This window comes from Elgaria multicarinata, chromosome 1 (assembly GCF_023053635.1).
Source record: "Elgaria multicarinata webbii isolate HBS135686 ecotype San Diego chromosome 1, rElgMul1.1.pri, whole genome shotgun sequence".
Classification (NCBI taxonomy): domain Eukaryota; kingdom Metazoa; phylum Chordata; class Lepidosauria; order Squamata; family Anguidae; genus Elgaria; species Elgaria multicarinata.
In genome coordinates, this window is record NC_086171.1 from 12785347 (window position 1) to 12802786 (window position 17440).

Genomic DNA, 17440 nt, shown 5'->3' on the forward strand with positions numbered 1-17440 from the left:
GGAAGTTCTCCCTAACTGCCAGCTAAATTCCTGCATTAAGAAGTGGGATGGACTAGATGCCCTCATAGGCCCCCTTTTCAACTCTGCTATTCTACGATTCTATGAACATGGGCAGAGTGCATTGCCTGTGGCTGATGTGAGCCAAACATGCAACGATAACTGGAGGGAGGAAGTTCTCCCTAACTGCCAGCTAAATTCCTGCATTAAGAAGTGGGATGGACTAGATGCCCTCATAGGCCCCCTTTTCAACTCTGCTATTCTACGATTCTATGAACATGGGCAGAGTGCATTGCCTGTGGCTGATGTGAGCCAAACATGCAACGATAACTGGAGGGAGGAAGTTCTCCCTAACTGCCAGCTAAATTCCTGCATTAAGAAGTGGGATGGACTAGATGCCCTCATAGGCCCCCTTTTCAACTCTGCTATTCTACGATTCTATGAACATGGGCAGAGTGCATTGCCTGTGGCTGATGTGAGCCAAACATGCAACGATAACTGGAGGGAGGAAGTTCTCCCTAACTGCCAGCTAAATTCCTGCATTAAGAAGTGGGATGGACTAGATGCCCTCATAGGCCCCCTTTTCAACTCTGCTATTCTACGATTCTATGAACATGGGCAGAGTGCATTGCCTGTGGCTGATGTGAGCCAAACATGCAACGATAACTGGAGGGAGGAAGTTCTCCCTAACTGCCAGCTAAATTCCTGCATTAAGAAGTGGGATGGACTAGATGCCCTCATAGGCCCCCTTTTCAACTCTGCTATTCTACGATTCTATGAACATGGGCAGAGTGCATTGCCTGTGGCTGATGTGAGCCAAACATGCAACGATAACTGGAGGGAGGAAGTTCTCCCTAACTGCCAGCTAAATTCCTGCATTAAGAAGTGGGATGGACTAGATGCCCTCATAGGCCCCCTTTTCAACTCTGCTATTCTACGATTCTATGAACATGGGCAGAGTGCATTGCCTGTGGCTGATGTGAGCCAAACATGCAACGATAACTGGAGGGAGGAAGTTCTCCCTAACTGCCAGCTAAATTCCTGCATTAAGAAGTGGGATGGACTAGATGCCCTCATAGGCCCCCTTTTCAACTCTGCTATTCTACGATTCTATGAACATGGGCAGAGTGCATTGCCTGTGGCTGATGTGAGCCAAACATGCAACGATAACTGGAGGGAGGAAGTTCTACCAAACTGCCAGCTAAATTCCTGCATTAAGAAGTGGGATGGACTAGATGCCCTCATAGGCCCCCTTTTCAACTCTGCTATTCTACGATTCTATGAACATGGGCAGAGTGCATTGCCTGTGGCTGATATGAGCCAAACATGCAACGATAACTGGAGGGAGGAAGTTCTCCCTAACTGCCAGCTAAATTCCTGCATTAAGAAGTGGGATGGACTAGATGCCCTCATAGGCCCCCTTTTCAACTCTGCTATTCTACGATTCTATGAACATGGGCAGAGTGCATTGCCTGTGGCTGATGTGAGCCAAACATGCAACGATAACTGGAGGGAGGAAGTTCTCCCTAACTGCCAGCTAAATTCCTGCATTAAGAAGGGGGTTGGACTAGATGCCCTCATAGGCCCCCTTTTCAACTCTGCTATTCTATGATTCTATGAACATGAGCAGAGTGCATTGCCTGTGGCTGATGTGAGCCAAACATGCAACGATAACTGGAGGGAGGAAGTTCTCCCTAACTGCCAGCTAAATTCCTGCATTAAGAAGTGGGATGGACTAGATGCCCTCATAGGCCCCCTTTTCAACTCTGCTATTCTACGATTCTATGAACATGGGCAGAGTGCATTGCCTGTGGCTGATGTGAGCCAAACATGCAACGATAACTGGAGGGAGGAAGTTCTCCCTAACTGCCAGCTAAATTCCTGCATTAAGAAGGGGGTTGGACTAGATGCCCTCATAGGCCCCCTTTTCAACTCTGCTATTCTACGATTCTATGAACATGAGCAGAGTGCATTGCCTGTGGCTGATGTGAGCCAAACATGCAACGATAACTGGAGGGAGGAAGTTCTCCCTAACTGCCAGCTAAATTCCTGCATTAAGAAGTGGGATGGACTAGATGCCCTCATAGGCCCCCTTTTCAACTCTGCTATTCTACGATTCTATGAACATGGGCAGAGTGCATTGCCTGTGGCTGATGTGAGCCAAACATGCAACGATAACTGGAGGGAGGAAGTTCTCCCTAACTGCCAGCTAAATTCCTGCATTAAGAAGTGGGATGGACTAGATGCCCTCATAGGCCCCCTTTTCAACTCTGCTATTCTACGATTCTATGAACATGGGCAGAGTGCATTGCCTGTGGCTGATGTGAGCCAAACATGCAACGATAACTGGAGGGAGGAAGTTCTCCCTAACTGCCAGCTAAATTCCTGCATTAAGAAGTGGGATGGACTAGATGCCCTCATAGGCCCCCTTTTCAACTCTGCTATTCTACGATTCTATGAACATGGGCAGAGTGCATTGCCTGTGGCTGATGTGAGCCAAACATGCAACGATAACTGGAGGGAGGAAGTTCTCCCTAACTGCCAGCTAAATTCCTGCATTAAGAAGTGGGATGGACTAGATGCCCTCATAGGCCCCCTTTTCAACTCTGCTATTCTACGATTCTATGAACATGGGCAGAGTGCATTGCCTGTGGCTGATGTGAGCCAAACATGCAACGATAACTGGAGGGAGGAAGTTCTCCCTAACTGCCAGCTAAATTCCTGCATTAAGAAGTGGGATGGACTAGATGCCCTCATAGGCCCCCTTTTCAACTCTGCTATTCTACGATTCTATGAACATGGGCAGAGTGCATTGCCTGTGGCTGATGTGAGCCAAACATGCAACGATAACTGGAGGGAGGAAGTTCTCCCTAACTGCCAGCTAAATTCCTGCATTAAGAAGTGGGATGGACTAGATGCCCTCATAGGCCCCCTTTTCAACTCTGCTATTCTACGATTCTATGAACATGGGCAGAGTGCATTGCCTGTGGCTGATATGAGCCAAACATGCAACGATAACTGGAGGGAGGAAGTTCTCCCTAACTGCCAGCTAAATTCCTGCATTAAGAAGTGGGATGGACTAGATGCCCTCATAGGCCCCCTTTTCAACTCTGCTATTCTACGATTCTATGAACATGGGCAGAGTGCATTGCCTGTGGCTGATGTGAGCCAAACATGCAACGATAACTGGAGGGAGGAAGTTCTCCCTAACTGCCAGCTAAATTCCTGCATTAAGAAGTGGGATGGACTAGATGCCCTCATAGGCCCCCTTTTCAACTCTGCTATTCTACGATTCTATGAACATGGGCAGAGTGCATTGCCTGTGGCTGATGTGAGCCAAACATGCAACGATAACTGGAGGGAGGAAGTTCTCCCTAACTGCCAGCTAAATTCCTGCATTAAGAAGTGGGATGGACTAGATGCCCTCATAGGCCCCCTTTTCAACTCTGCTATTCTACGATTCTATGAACATGGGCAGAGTGCATTGCCTGTGGCTGATGTGAGCCAAACATGCAACGATAACTGGAGGGAGGAAGTTCTCCCTAACTGCCAGCTAAATTCCTGCATTAAGAAGTGGGATGGACTAGATGCCCTCATAGGCCCCCTTTTCAACTCTGCTATTCTACGATTCTATGAACATGGGCAGAGTGCATTGCCTGTGGCTGATGTGAGCCAAACATGCAACGATAACTGGAGGGAGGAAGTTCTCCCTAACTGCCAGCTAAATTCCTGCATTAAGAAGTGGGATGGACTAGATGCCCTCATAGGCCCCCTTTTCAACTCTGCTATTCTACGATTCTATGAACATGGGCAGAGTGCATTGCCTGTGGCTGATGTGAGCCAAACATGCAACGATAACTGGAGGGAGGAAGTTCTCCCTAACTGCCAGCTAAATTCCTGCATTAAGAAGTGGGATGGACTAGATGCCCTCATAGGCCCCCTTTTCAACTCTGCTATTCTACGATTCTATGAACATGGGCAGAGTGCATTGCCTGTGGCTGATGTGAGCCAAACATGCAACGATAACTGGAGGGAGGAAGTTCTACCAAACTGCCAGCTAAATTCCTGCATTAAGAAGTGGGATGGACTAGATGCCCTCATAGGCCCCCTTTTCAACTCTGCTATTCTACGATTCTATGAACATGGGCAGAGTGCATTGCCTGTGGCTGATATGAGCCAAACATGCAACGATAACTGGAGGGAGGAAGTTCTCCCTAACTGCCAGCTAAATTCCTGCATTAAGAAGTGGGATGGACTAGATGCCCTCATAGGCCCCCTTTTCAACTCTGCTATTCTACGATTCTATGAACATGGGCAGAGTGCATTGCCTGTGGCTGATGTGAGCCAAACATGCAACGATAACTGGAGGGAGGAAGTTCTCCCTAACTGCCAGCTAAATTCCTGCATTAAGAAGGGGGTTGGACTAGATGCCCTCATAGGCCCCCTTTTCAACTCTGCTATTCTACGATTCTATGAACATGAGCAGAGTGCATTGCCTGTGGCTGATGTGAGCCAAACATGCAACGATAACTGGAGGGAGGAAGTTCTCCCTAACTGCCAGCTAAATTCCTGCATTAAGAAGTGGGATGGACTAGATGCCCTCATAGGCCCCCTTTTCAACTCTGCTATTCTACGATTCTATGAACATGGGCAGAGTGCATTGCCTGTGGCTGATGTGAGCCAAACATGCAACGATAACTGGAGGGAGGAAGTTCTCCCTAACTGCCAGCTAAATTCCTGCATTAAGAAGGGGGTTGGACTAGATGCCCTCATAGGCCCCCTTTTCAACTCTGCTATTCTACGATTCTATGAACATGAGCAGAGTGCATTGCCTGTGGCTGATGTGAGCCAAACATGCAACGATAACTGGAGGGAGGAAGTTCTCCCTAACTGCCAGCTAAATTCCTGCATTAAGAAGTGGGATGGACTAGATGCCCTCATAGGCCCCCTTTTCAACTCTGCTATTCTACGATTCTATGAACATGGGCAGAGTGCATTGCCTGTGGCTGATGTGAGCCAAACATGCAACGATAACTGGAGGGAGGAAGTTCTCCCTAACTGCCAGCTAAATTCCTGCATTAAGAAGTGGGATGGACTAGATGCCCTCATAGGCCCCCTTTTCAACTCTGCTATTCTACGATTCTATGAACATGGGCAGAGTGCATTGCCTGTGGCTGATGTGAGCCAAACATGCAACGATAACTGGAGGGAGGAAGTTCTCCCTAACTGCCAGCTAAATTCCTGCATTAAGAAGTGGGATGGACTAGATGCCCTCATAGGCCCCCTTTTCAACTCTGCTATTCTACGATTCTATGAACATGGGCAGAGTGCATTGCCTGTGGCTGATGTGAGCCAAACATGCAACGATAACTGGAGGGAGGAAGTTCTCCCTAACTGCCAGCTAAATTCCTGCATTAAGAAGTGGGATGGACTAGATGCCCTCATAGGCCCCCTTTTCAACTCTGCTATTCTACGATTCTATGAACATGGGCAGAGTGCATTGCCTAGAAAAGGGAATTTCAGCAGGTGTCATTTGTATGCATGTAGCACCTGGTGAAATTCTCTCTTCATCACAATGTTTAAAGTCACAGGAGCCTTGCCTCTTTTGTATCTGGTCAAGATGGCAGGGTTCCTGCAGCTTTAACTGTTGTGACGAAGAGGGAATTTCACCAGGTTCTCCATATATACAAATGACACCTGCTGAAATCCCCTTTTCTAGGCAACTGTTAAAAATGCAGGAGCCCTGTCTTCCTTTTCATGTGGCTAGGGAGGCCATATGCAAAAGAGTACAGGGCTCCTGTTTGCTTAATAGTTGCATAGAAAAGGGAATTTCAGCAGGTGTCATTTGTATGCATGTAGCACCTGGTGAAATTCTCTCTTCAACACAACATTTAAAGTCGCAGGAGCCTTGCCTCTTTTGTATCTGGTCAAGATGGCAGGGTTCCTGCAGCTTTAACTGTTGTGACGAAGAGGGGATTTCACCAGGTTCTCCACACACCCCACCCACACACACACTCCACACACACCCACACCCCACACACCCACACACACACCTCCACCCACACACACCACACACACACACCCCACATCCCCCACCCACACCCACACATCCACCCCCCCACACCCCACCCCACCCCACACACACCCCACACACACACACACACCCACATCCCACACACCCACACACACCCACACCCCACACACCCACACACCCCACGCACCCCACCCCCACACCCCACCCCCACCCCCACCCCCACCCCCACACCCCACCCACACACACACCCCACACACACACCCCACACACACCACCCACCCACACCCCCCACCCACACACACACTCCACACACACCTCACCCACCCACCCACACACCACCCACACACACCACACACACCACCCCCCCACATCCCCCACCCACACCCACACATCCACCCCCCCACACCCCACCCCACCCCACACACACACCCACACCCCACACACCCACACCCACCCACACACCCCACACCCACACCCCCACACCCCACCCACACACACCACCCCCACACCCCCCACACCCACACACACACTCCACACACACACGCACCACCCACCCACACACACACCTCCACCCACACACACCACACACACCACCCCCCCCACATCCCCCACACACACCCACACATCCACCCCCCCACACCCCACCCCACCCCACACACACCTCCACCCACACACCCCCCCCCACACACCTCCCCACCCCCCCACACACCCCACACACACCCCACACACACACTCCACCCCCCACACACACCCCCCACACCCACCCACACACACACAACACCCCCAACACTCCCCCACACCCCCCCCCCCCCCACACACACACACACACACACGCGCGCGCGCGCGCGCGCGCGCCGTGGGAGAAGAAGGACTTCCCTTACCTTCCTCTTGCTGCTCTGGTGGGGAAATGGGCTTCCCTGCCGGAAACAGAAGTGCCGTCACTTCCGTTTCCGTCGGGGAAGCCCATTTCCCCACCAGAGCAGCAAGAGGAAGGTAAGGGAAGTCCTTCCTCTTCTTCCCCCTCTCCCCCGCCCAAGTCGGCTGCGTGTGTGTGTGAGTGAGTGAGTGAGTGATTGACTCCCTAGCCTCCGGCCGCTGCCGCGGTTGGCAGCAGCGGAGACCAGGGAATCAATCTCTCTCTCTCTCTCTCTCACACACACACACACACACACACACACCAGCGGCGCGGCTCTTCCCTGCCCTCGCCGCCGCAGTTCGAGCTGCGGCGAGGCTAGGGAAGGTCCCCCCGCACCCCCACCCCAGCGACGCGGGGGCCCCTCTCCTCCCCCCCCTCCGCCCAAGTCGACTGCAGCCCGGGGTTTCAAGTGAGCGCCCGGCTTGCTTTCGGGTGCAGCCGGGCGCTCAATTGAAACCCCGGGCTGCAGCCGACGGACAAGGTGAAACCGGGGGGTGGGGGGCGACTTCTCCCCCCCCGATTTCCCCCCCCCCGCTACGCCTGGGCCCGCCGCTGCACGAATGCAGCAGCGGCTCCAGGCAAGCTCCCCTAACCCCACTTACCTGGCCCGTCGCGCTCTCCCTGCTCTCCGTTTCCCTCTGGGGATTCTGATGCTCACGCGCATGCGTGAGCTTATCAGATTCCCCATTGAGAAACATGGGGATTTTAAAAATTAATTAAAAATTGATGGAACGGTCTTTTGAAAAAAGAAAGGCCATTCCATCAATCGGATGGATAGGGGAATTTAATCCTGTTTTTGGATTCCACCGGGAGGCTTCCCCTTTTGCGCTACGAGTGCGCAAAAAAAAAGTCGCCACCTCTGAGGAAAACAAAGCAGATTGTGACGGACAGAGTTTCTCTCCCTTTTTCTCCTTTAAACTCCCACCCAGACCTCAATATTTCAGGAATCTCCCTGAAACGCGCAGGGAATGTAAAGCCAGCATTTCTTTCTGGCAGTACCCGCGTTTCAGAAAGATTCCTGAAATATTTTTCATTTTAGGGTCCTAGGTTCCCCTCCCCCCCCCCCCGCTAAATAAATATAATGGTGGAATGCTCAACTTACTCATCGGCCTTAACAACAGGAATCACTACAGTGATTCCTGTAATATATATATATATATATATATATATATATATATATCTATCTCACAGTGCTGGGTATTAAGCATATTTGAAGGAAATCCTCATTGAATGCATTGAGTACGTTAGTCATCCCACTGTTCGTGCTAATTTCCCCTCTGAGGCCCCTTTACATCGCAGTTATCACAAATTCTCTATAATAACAAGATCATTTTGTTTACAAAAGCATAATCTTGCCTAACATTTGCATCACTAATGTAATTAAGTACTTCTGAATATGCTAATGAGCACCACCTAATCTTAGGTTTGCAAATTTTCATTTCTGCACATGGGAGAAAAAATATTTTCCTCCATTTTAAGTAAATGCTTCAGGGCTTAATGACAACATCATCATCATCAACAACAACAACAACCACAACAAATACTTGGTTGACATGACTGCATTTGGAGTGGTTGAGAAATCTAGGCTGAAGGGAATGATTCCATTACAAACAAACGAATAAAATAAAATATTAACTTGCCATCAGTCTACATTTCAAAAAAAAGGAGTAATGAGTCATGCAGGCAGAACTCAAGGTCCTGTGCTACCTCCACCTGTCATTCCGTGGTCTATATGAAGAAGAAAGACACGCATTTGAATGCAGTCATGACCATGAGAAATATGACTACAATGAATGAACTAGATTGTACAAGATATCAAACAATTCCCATGGGTTCCAGTGATGGCTTTTAAAAACCAAGGAGAAATGGCCACGTTGAGCACCATTTTCTTGGTAGAAAGATGGCGGACAAATCAAATCAAATGAATGAATTAATGCTTGATGCCCTGGATCTGGATGTATATTCTAAAGCAGAAATTGGGTTGCTATCAAGTAGGGCTGTGCACTGCCTCGGATCCGAACTCCGAAGCAGTTCGGGGTGGTTCAGACCCTTCCGAACTGGATCCAAGATGGTTCAGGCAAAGGCCGAGGCAGCCCAAAGCTAAGGCTATTGAATATTCATGAGAATGTGAAGCTTTACCCTTTTCTTCCCCTTTCCCGTGTTTATGGTTTGATAGGGGAAAGAGGAAAGCACTGAAGAAGAAAACCTGTCTCTAGTACACAGCAAGCTGTGGAACATAGGAAGCTGCCTTATGATGAGGTCAAATCGTTGGTCCATCTCACCCAATATTGTCAACACTGACTGGCAGCAAAGGATCTCCTGGGTTTCAGGCAGCAGTTTTTCCAACCCTACCTGGAAATGTCAGGGATTGAACCTAGGGTGTTCTGCATGCAAAGCAATGGGTCTACCACTGAGCCACAAGCTACACTCGCAGAGTCTGTAACTCAGGCCCTTTCTACACCATACCAATGTAGAGGGAGAGAGGAGACAGGATCTCATGATATCCCGATCGTGAGATCTTCCCCTTAGTCCACAAGCAAGCGCGACGAAGGAGGGTGTCGCACCCACCATTTTTATTTTAAAGAAAATGAGCGCACATGCACTCCAACTAAAATGTAAGCTAAAAATAGAAAGGAAAGAAAGCCCCAACCCTGCTCCCCCTACCCCCAATTCCTCCCGGCCCGGTTCCTTCCCTCTACTGATCCCTGCTACTCGCAGGGAGGAGGGAAGAAGCCGGGATGGGCAGCCACACATTCCACGGTCTCGGGACAATCCTGAGACTGCAGGAAGAATCAGATTTTCCCAGGGATTATTTATCCCTGGGAAAACCTGTTCTCATCCCTCCTTCCTCCTGGGAGTCCCTGTGCATCATTTAGATGCACAGGGACTCAGCCGTGACCAGCCTGGATTTTCGGGCTGGTGTAGAAATGGCCTCAGGCTGAAATAACCTGCAGCCTATGCTTTGCAAACTATTTGTACACTTCTTGCTGTTTCAGCAGACTGGCCCCCCGTTTTCTCCAAACTTTGGTAGCAGTCCACGAATCTCCTAGGACATGTTCAAGATGTGGTGGATTTCTAATTTGAGGTGTAATAGATGGAGATCTGCTCATGGACCATCGGTCCATCTAGCTCATTTTTGCCTACACTGACTGCAGCAGCTCTCTAGGGTTTCAGGCAGAAATTCTCTCCCCCAAACACACACACACATCTGATGATGAACCCGATATGTTGAAATCGGTAAAATCACATCTTATTTGGAGATGGCAGGGCTGAGTGTTTCAATATGTATTAAGTGTCCTTTAGAAAGTGAAGAACAGAAGTCTTGAAATATATTTCACCATACACTTAGCATACTTGACAAACACTACAGACACCCTTAGAGTAACATGTTTGAACACAGGGCTACTTCCAGGATTCTGAGGGCCCTTGGGCAAGATGCTGTCAATCCCCCCACATCCTTCATTGAGTCTAGGTTTGCACCACCATTGTCACCAGGTGGTGCAGTAGTCCAATTCCCAGTCCTTCTTCTGCATCTGCTACACTGTCTTAGGGTTGGCTCCATTCTGTGGCAGAATTGTAGCCCTACCTAGGAAAAAAATGAATGCTTAGAACTATCATGAGAGTAAGTCATTCATATTATTACATATTACTTTTAATATATATATGGTGAGCTTCAAAGCACTGTGCATGGTACTTGGCATGGTGTTCTAACTCCCAACTTACAGCAGCAAATCCCTACATCACGCACCTCCATAAAAAATACAATGGGTTAGAGATCCTTCAGAGCAGCACATTCCCCCCGCCCCATACACACACACTGTAGAAGTGGAAGGAAAAATCAGGCCCTCTCCCTTCATACACAAGAGCACATAAACGCACAAGAGCATTTCATAAATGAAATGAGGAGTACATGGCTGTCTGAATCCTGGGTTTTTCTTTAATGCTGTTGGTCTGACCCTACAACTTTTAGAGTGCTCATATGAGTAAAGGTGGATTGCCCAGCTGACTCTAGTAGAGTAGATTGATGTCTCCTGGCAAATACCAGGCATAATATTACATATAAGGTGTGTGTGTGTGTACACACACACACACACACACACACACACACACACACACCCCTTTGGATATGACTAAGAGAGGGAACACTTTCTATCATATCTACTCTCCCAAATCCTTTGTTCTTCCTTGACATCTCTCCTCTGGTTCCTACTCCCACCCCATCACCCTCTGAAGTTAGGCAGGTAGTGTCTGGGGCACAAGGCCCTTATAGATCATGGTACCTTGTAAATGCAATGCCCTTCCCAAAGAACTGATGTCTTTTTGATTCCAAGTAAAGATTTTGCTTTTTAATTTGCCTAGGCAGTGCCAGCTCAAGCCATTTTGGTAGAGATGCCTTTCTCTGAATCAGAGGTGCTAGGAAACACTCCATTTGGTTCCCTGTCTCCTGTGGCAGGCAACTCAGAAAGCCAATCAAAGTCAACAGCTAGCCAGAGGACCCAGCTTCCTCTTCCTCTTTTCTGCCCACTGCCTGGCCACCCTTCAACAAAAGTGAAAAAAAGGTTGTTGCTGACTGGCTATGGGGGCCCAGCCAGCAACCAGTGTCAAATGACTAATTATGTCACATCTGGTTGGCTGGCATCCAGTGTTCTCTTTGATGGAATGGTAACTGGCCAGCAAGTAGAAAAGGAAGCAATGAATTGTCATGGAGTGTCCAGTCTCCACCTGTGGGTAGTCAGGTGGAGAGTGGCAAAGAATGGGTATTTCTCTGCCCCTCTTCCAATCCACTTGATCCCTGAAGCTCACCATGCCTCATGGACAGGCTGGTCGTAGTTGTGTTTTTATAGCTTCTGCTGGATTTTACAGACTTTATTGATTTTATGGTGGCTGCTTTTGCCATTTTGTATTGCTCTTTTATTGCATTTATAGTATTTTATTATTTTAAATTGTACACTGGACTAGAAGCCTTGTACTGAAAAGCAGTTTATAAATTGAGAAAGAGAGAGCGAAAGAAAGAAAGAAAGAAAGAAAGAAAGAAAGAAAGAAAGAGCGAGCTTAGGGTCTTCTTTTGGAGTTTGGAGGAAACAAAGCTGTTAGATATCTTGATTATTGAAGTGGTACCTGGGGAGGCTGATGTATTTTTTAATAGAATGCCATACTTTAGGCTTAAATTATATTAATGTAAAAGCATGCTTCCTAGCCCATTAAAGCTTAAATTGTGCAGATTAATATACTTTTCCTTCTGCCAAGCTTCTTTAGAAGGTAATAACCTCATTTTATAAAATGCAGTGCACTCTGAAACATTTTCTTTTAAATTAATGTTAATATACATGAAACATTGTATGGCTCCATGTGAGCTCCAGGAAACCTGTATGCAAGCACTGAACATATCCCAAGACAGCTGGGAGGCCACCCCCTCCACACACAAACACATGCGCCAAGGAGGTTAGAATTTGGGGTCAGCATATTTTGAACAAAATATGCCTGTAATTTTCTAGTGATATTTCCACCCCAAATTGTCTGCCTAAGTTAGCCCTTCAGCCTACCTCATGCTTGGACCATCTCTGCTGTTGTTTGCTGCTGTTCTGGGATGTCACGAGATATTTACTGCCACACTGATAAATCACATTTTCCCTGGATATTTCTCTAGATGTTTTCCCTTCCATTACCTTCTAACCAAAACCGAAAAAATGCCTGGCCCTCTGGCTTTCTTCCTCAACTACAGTATACACACACAGTTTTGGAAATGTCTGAATTGCACCCCACTCTGTCACAAGCCCTTCTCTAAAACCATATGGAGTCATTTACATTTGGTCCATTTGTGTACAAGGAATAAAACAAAATACTATTTTGGGGGAACTGTATAACAGCCTTCCCCAACCTGGTGCCCTCCAGAAGTTTTGGACTCCAACTCCCATCCACCCCAGCCAGCATTGTCAATGGTCAGTAACGATGGGAGCTGTAGTACAAAACATCCAGGGCACACCAGGCTGGGGAAAGCTGCTGTTCAATAATTGCATACAAAACCCTGCTGATCTAATATGTCTGTGCGGATGTATGAATTTTGAAAATAAACCATCTTCTCTTCTCTCTCTCTCTCTCTCTCTCTCCTCCCCCCTCCAAAATCACTGGAGTTTTTTGGGGGGAGGGGGGAATCCTCAATCTGTGCCAATAGATAACTGTACTATATTTTTAAAGAGCCCATCAATTATATAGAAAAGACTAGAGTTGAAATGGAAAGGTGCAGATGAAAACACTCATAAAGTGGTGGTTGGGGGTGCTAGATAGCAGCAAGATGACATAACATCTATCAGCAAAATGAAACCGCTGTCTTGGGCAACAAAGATAAAGAGCAAATGCCTTTGACTAGAAGGAATTCTGAGCCACCTGATCAACCTAAAGCATCCTCTTTGTAAAGAGAATGAACTGACATTAAGTATTGATGCTGAGGGTGTGTCTGTGCCAGGCCAGATCTACACCTTGTGTCAAATCATTACGATCCCATGATGGTAACGCCGTACTCCTCTTGTGCATCTACACTTCATAGAACACACAATGACATTTGTTGTGGCATTTTGGATAATGTGGAATAAAAAGCAGGGAATAACACTATAGTCCGCGACGGAGGAGGGAAGATATCGCGTTGTGATTAATGTGAGGTCCCTCCTCCATTTACATGTGAGGCGCGATGACCTCAGGAAGAGAGGCGTCACACCCGCCATTTTTATTTTTTAAAAAGGACAGCGTGCATGAACGCTCGTGCGCTAAAGGCAAGGCTTTTTAAAAAATTTTAACTACTTTCCCCACTCTCCCCACCCTAACCCTGATGGGTGCAACTCCCAGCTCTGTGCGACGAATCACGCAGAGCCAGGTGAAACTGGGCCCAAAGGGGAGTGCTCTATCCCAGGACAAGGGAGGGATCATCCCTCCCTGATCCCGGGATCCCCTGTGTGCCATGTGGATGCACAAGGATGATCCCGGGGTTCACCTCGTGATAAAGCCTGGTCTAGCTAAGGCCTATGAAAGCAGATTATGGAATATGTAATGTGCCCCAACAGTTATCAGTGCATTTCAACACCACTGTACAGCAGTAGTGTAGCTCTAGAAATCTTCTTTCTGTTCATTATTGACTGTATTGCAGGAAAGAAGTATCCGTCTAGGTGTCCCATTCTAGAATTTGTCCCGATAGATTTGTCATTGTTGTTGCTGTTGTTTTAAATGCATCCTCTTTACCCTCATTAAAGATGCCTGGCTGAGCTAGATTGAAGCCTCCCTCTTCCTGGTCACTTTCACACTCATACAGAATTGGATTTAGGGGCAGACAACATTGTCAAACGCATGGAGCACCAACCTGAAGGGGCCCCTGTCACAACCTACATCAAGGGTGGGCAACACGTGGCCAATGAGCACACGTGGCACCCCCAACCTTTTTTTGTGCAGCCTCCGCCACCTACACGTAGCTGCTGCAGAGCCAATAAATTAAGACAGTGAGGTGGAAAGTGGCACTTTTGCTTTAAAGCAAGGTCTTTCAATGCCAAATTGCAAATTTTGTTTTGACACAAAATTGTACTCCCGGGGTGTTGAGTTTTGCATTAAAAGAATGTCCATGCTCCCCATGCACCATTTTTTTAAAAGCAAAAATGCTGGGGGTTTTCTTGCCCACCCAAATGCTACTCCTGAAATGTGGAGTGGCAGGGGATGCAGGGTGGAAATTGACCACCAAAGCCTCTGAAGTTGTCCAACCCTCTCTCCTCAATTATCTTCTCAACAGCTGAATGGAATAATACAAATAGCTCATCTTCACTTGCAAAGCGGGCAACACCAACCTGCATAGCTAGCATCATGATAACATTGGCTTAATTTATGTTTCACTCGAATATTTACATCAGTGCCCATTCAAAAAAAAAGGATGTGCATGTGAGTTATTGTGATCAGATCCATCTGTGCAAATCTGCTGGGTGAGATCCAGACTTAGGCTAGATCTACATTACTGCTTTATAGTGGCACTGAAGTGCACTGATAACTGTTGGGGCACAACCTACATTCCATATATCACTTTCATAGCTTTATTTCCTGCTTTTTTATTCCATATTCATATTGACACAAGGTGTAGATTAGAGCAGATCCTAACTGGTCACTAAAGTAAAAGTAAAAACATGGCTTTTTTAGCAAAGCCTTTAATAGTTAAATTCACCATGCTGGCACGTTGTTTTAACTGTTTTAATTGTTTTTACTGTTTTTAAATTCTATACTGGTTTTAGCTTGATTAATGGTTTAACTTGTTTTTAGCTGTGTATATTTACTGTTTTATATTGCATAATTTTATCTGTACGCTGCCCTGAGATCCTAGTGATATAAGGTGGGATACAAATGTTTTAAATAAATAAAATAAAGTCCCATTGATTTCAAGGAGTCTATATTGGTCACTAAATGAAGTCCCATTGATTTCAAGGAGTCTTCTCTAAGTATGACCAAGCCTGGATCTAATCCACAATCTTATACGGCAAAGATAAAATCATGCATGCAGATGGTGCATCAGAATAATGAAATAGGCTTCAAATGCAATAAAAGGTAAGGTATTCAAAATTGGAATATATGGAGGAGGGGATGTTGAAGAAACAGTTTATTCTGGGGTACAATTTGGTCTATGATCTGTCTGGTCCTCATGCTTCAAAGCATATAACTCTTCTTTTATGGGGGAAGCAGCCTATCTAGTATGTTAATTTCACATACTAATTTATTTTAGAAGTTGATAAATCTGGCATGGAACTCCCTATGGAACTCTGGAAGTAGGGGCAATCTCTTTTCTAGAGTTGTAATTACAGGTTTTATAGCATATTATTGTGTATTTGTAATTTTAAAGTTATGATTTTAATGGTGTTCATGCCACACATTGTATCATTTTTATATGGATTGTTAGCCGCCTTGGGCTCCTTGCCAGGAAGTGCAGGATAGAAATATAAATGAATAGATCTTTTGACTAATTCACTGGCATGCTGGGAACCTACCCGTTCCACAATCCCACAATTCAGGCTTACTGAGAAAGAAGATGCTCACATTTCTGTAAAGCCTTCTGTACATTTGCTAAATGCTCAAGATTCCCCACCCTGGAACAATGAAGGATATAACTGGAATTAATCAAATGGAATGTGTCAAAAGTGCTGGTCTGGACATACCCTGAGATTAAAGGCAGCTACAGGTTGATATGTAGAGATGGAGCTGTTCGTCCTCTGTGCTTCCAGAAGTTCAAATCTAACCCAATGACCCTTTCCCCAGCTTTGAAGGCCTAAATGATATAGATTTGCTGCAGTCAGTTTTGCAAGCCGGCACTGCACCACACTAATTGGTAACCTTGCTAGAGCTCTCCAAAGGGAGACAGAAAGGCCTCAAAATTCCAACTGGTAATATTACCCATCCACTTTACTGATAGCTCCTTCAGAGTAGAGACAAAAATGTGGAAATAAAATATGCCTTAATGCTATTTGTGAGTTTTCCTACATGAAGCCTTTATTGTGCGCTTGTGATTCCTCGCTCAAGGTGGTTTGCGGGTGCTTTATATGATGCTATCATACTCCAGGGACTTTTCTGTGCTTTGCAACCATTATAGAGCGCGAAGGGCATGGTGGTGTTCTAACGAAGAAAGACTGGTATTTCTGTGAATGGTGGCACCTTGGTATATTCCAGCAATTCTGCTGTACCACAGCACTACCTGGTGGTCATTTAGTGGAACATATAGAAAGGCAGAGAAAGAAACCCCCCCAGGAAAAAAACACATGTGAAGGAGCCGATCCTAATCCCACAAAGAATCCGGAAGCAGAACCTTCAGTAAAGTGGCAGGTTAAAAGCCTCATGTAGAAAATCCCTGTGTTCCATCTATCTTTGCTAGCATGGTGTAGTGGCTAGAGTGTCGAACTGGGAGTCGGGAGATCCAGGTCCTAGTCCCCACTCAGCCATGGAAACCCCATGGGGTGACTTTGGGCCAGTCACAGACTCTCAGCCCAACCCTCCTCACAGAGTTGTTGTTGTGAGGATATAATGGAGAGGAGGATTATGTACACTGCCTTTCCTTGCAGGAAAAAAGGCGGGATATAAATGCAATAATAAATAAATAAATAAATAAAATATTTCAGTCACTAAGATTTTCAATCTAGTTTTTTTCCTTCTTCATCATAAACAACAACAACAACAACAACAACAACAACAACAACAACAACAACATGAGTAATAATCGGTAATATATTTCAAAGTTGTTATTGGGTGTGTGTTTTTATAAAAAAAACTTACAACATTACAGAAGATCAATGAATGTATATGCCAGAATATCATGGGTTGGACCCAGGATCTGCCTACTGTTGACAGAATGGCTCATGGAAAGCTGCCTCTGCCCAATTTTCAAAGATCCTCCCTTCCACTACCACCCCACCCCAAGGCTGAACTCATTCAGCAGGTCTTCCTGACCCTCTGTGTAGCATTTTCAGGCCCTGGCGGTTTACTAT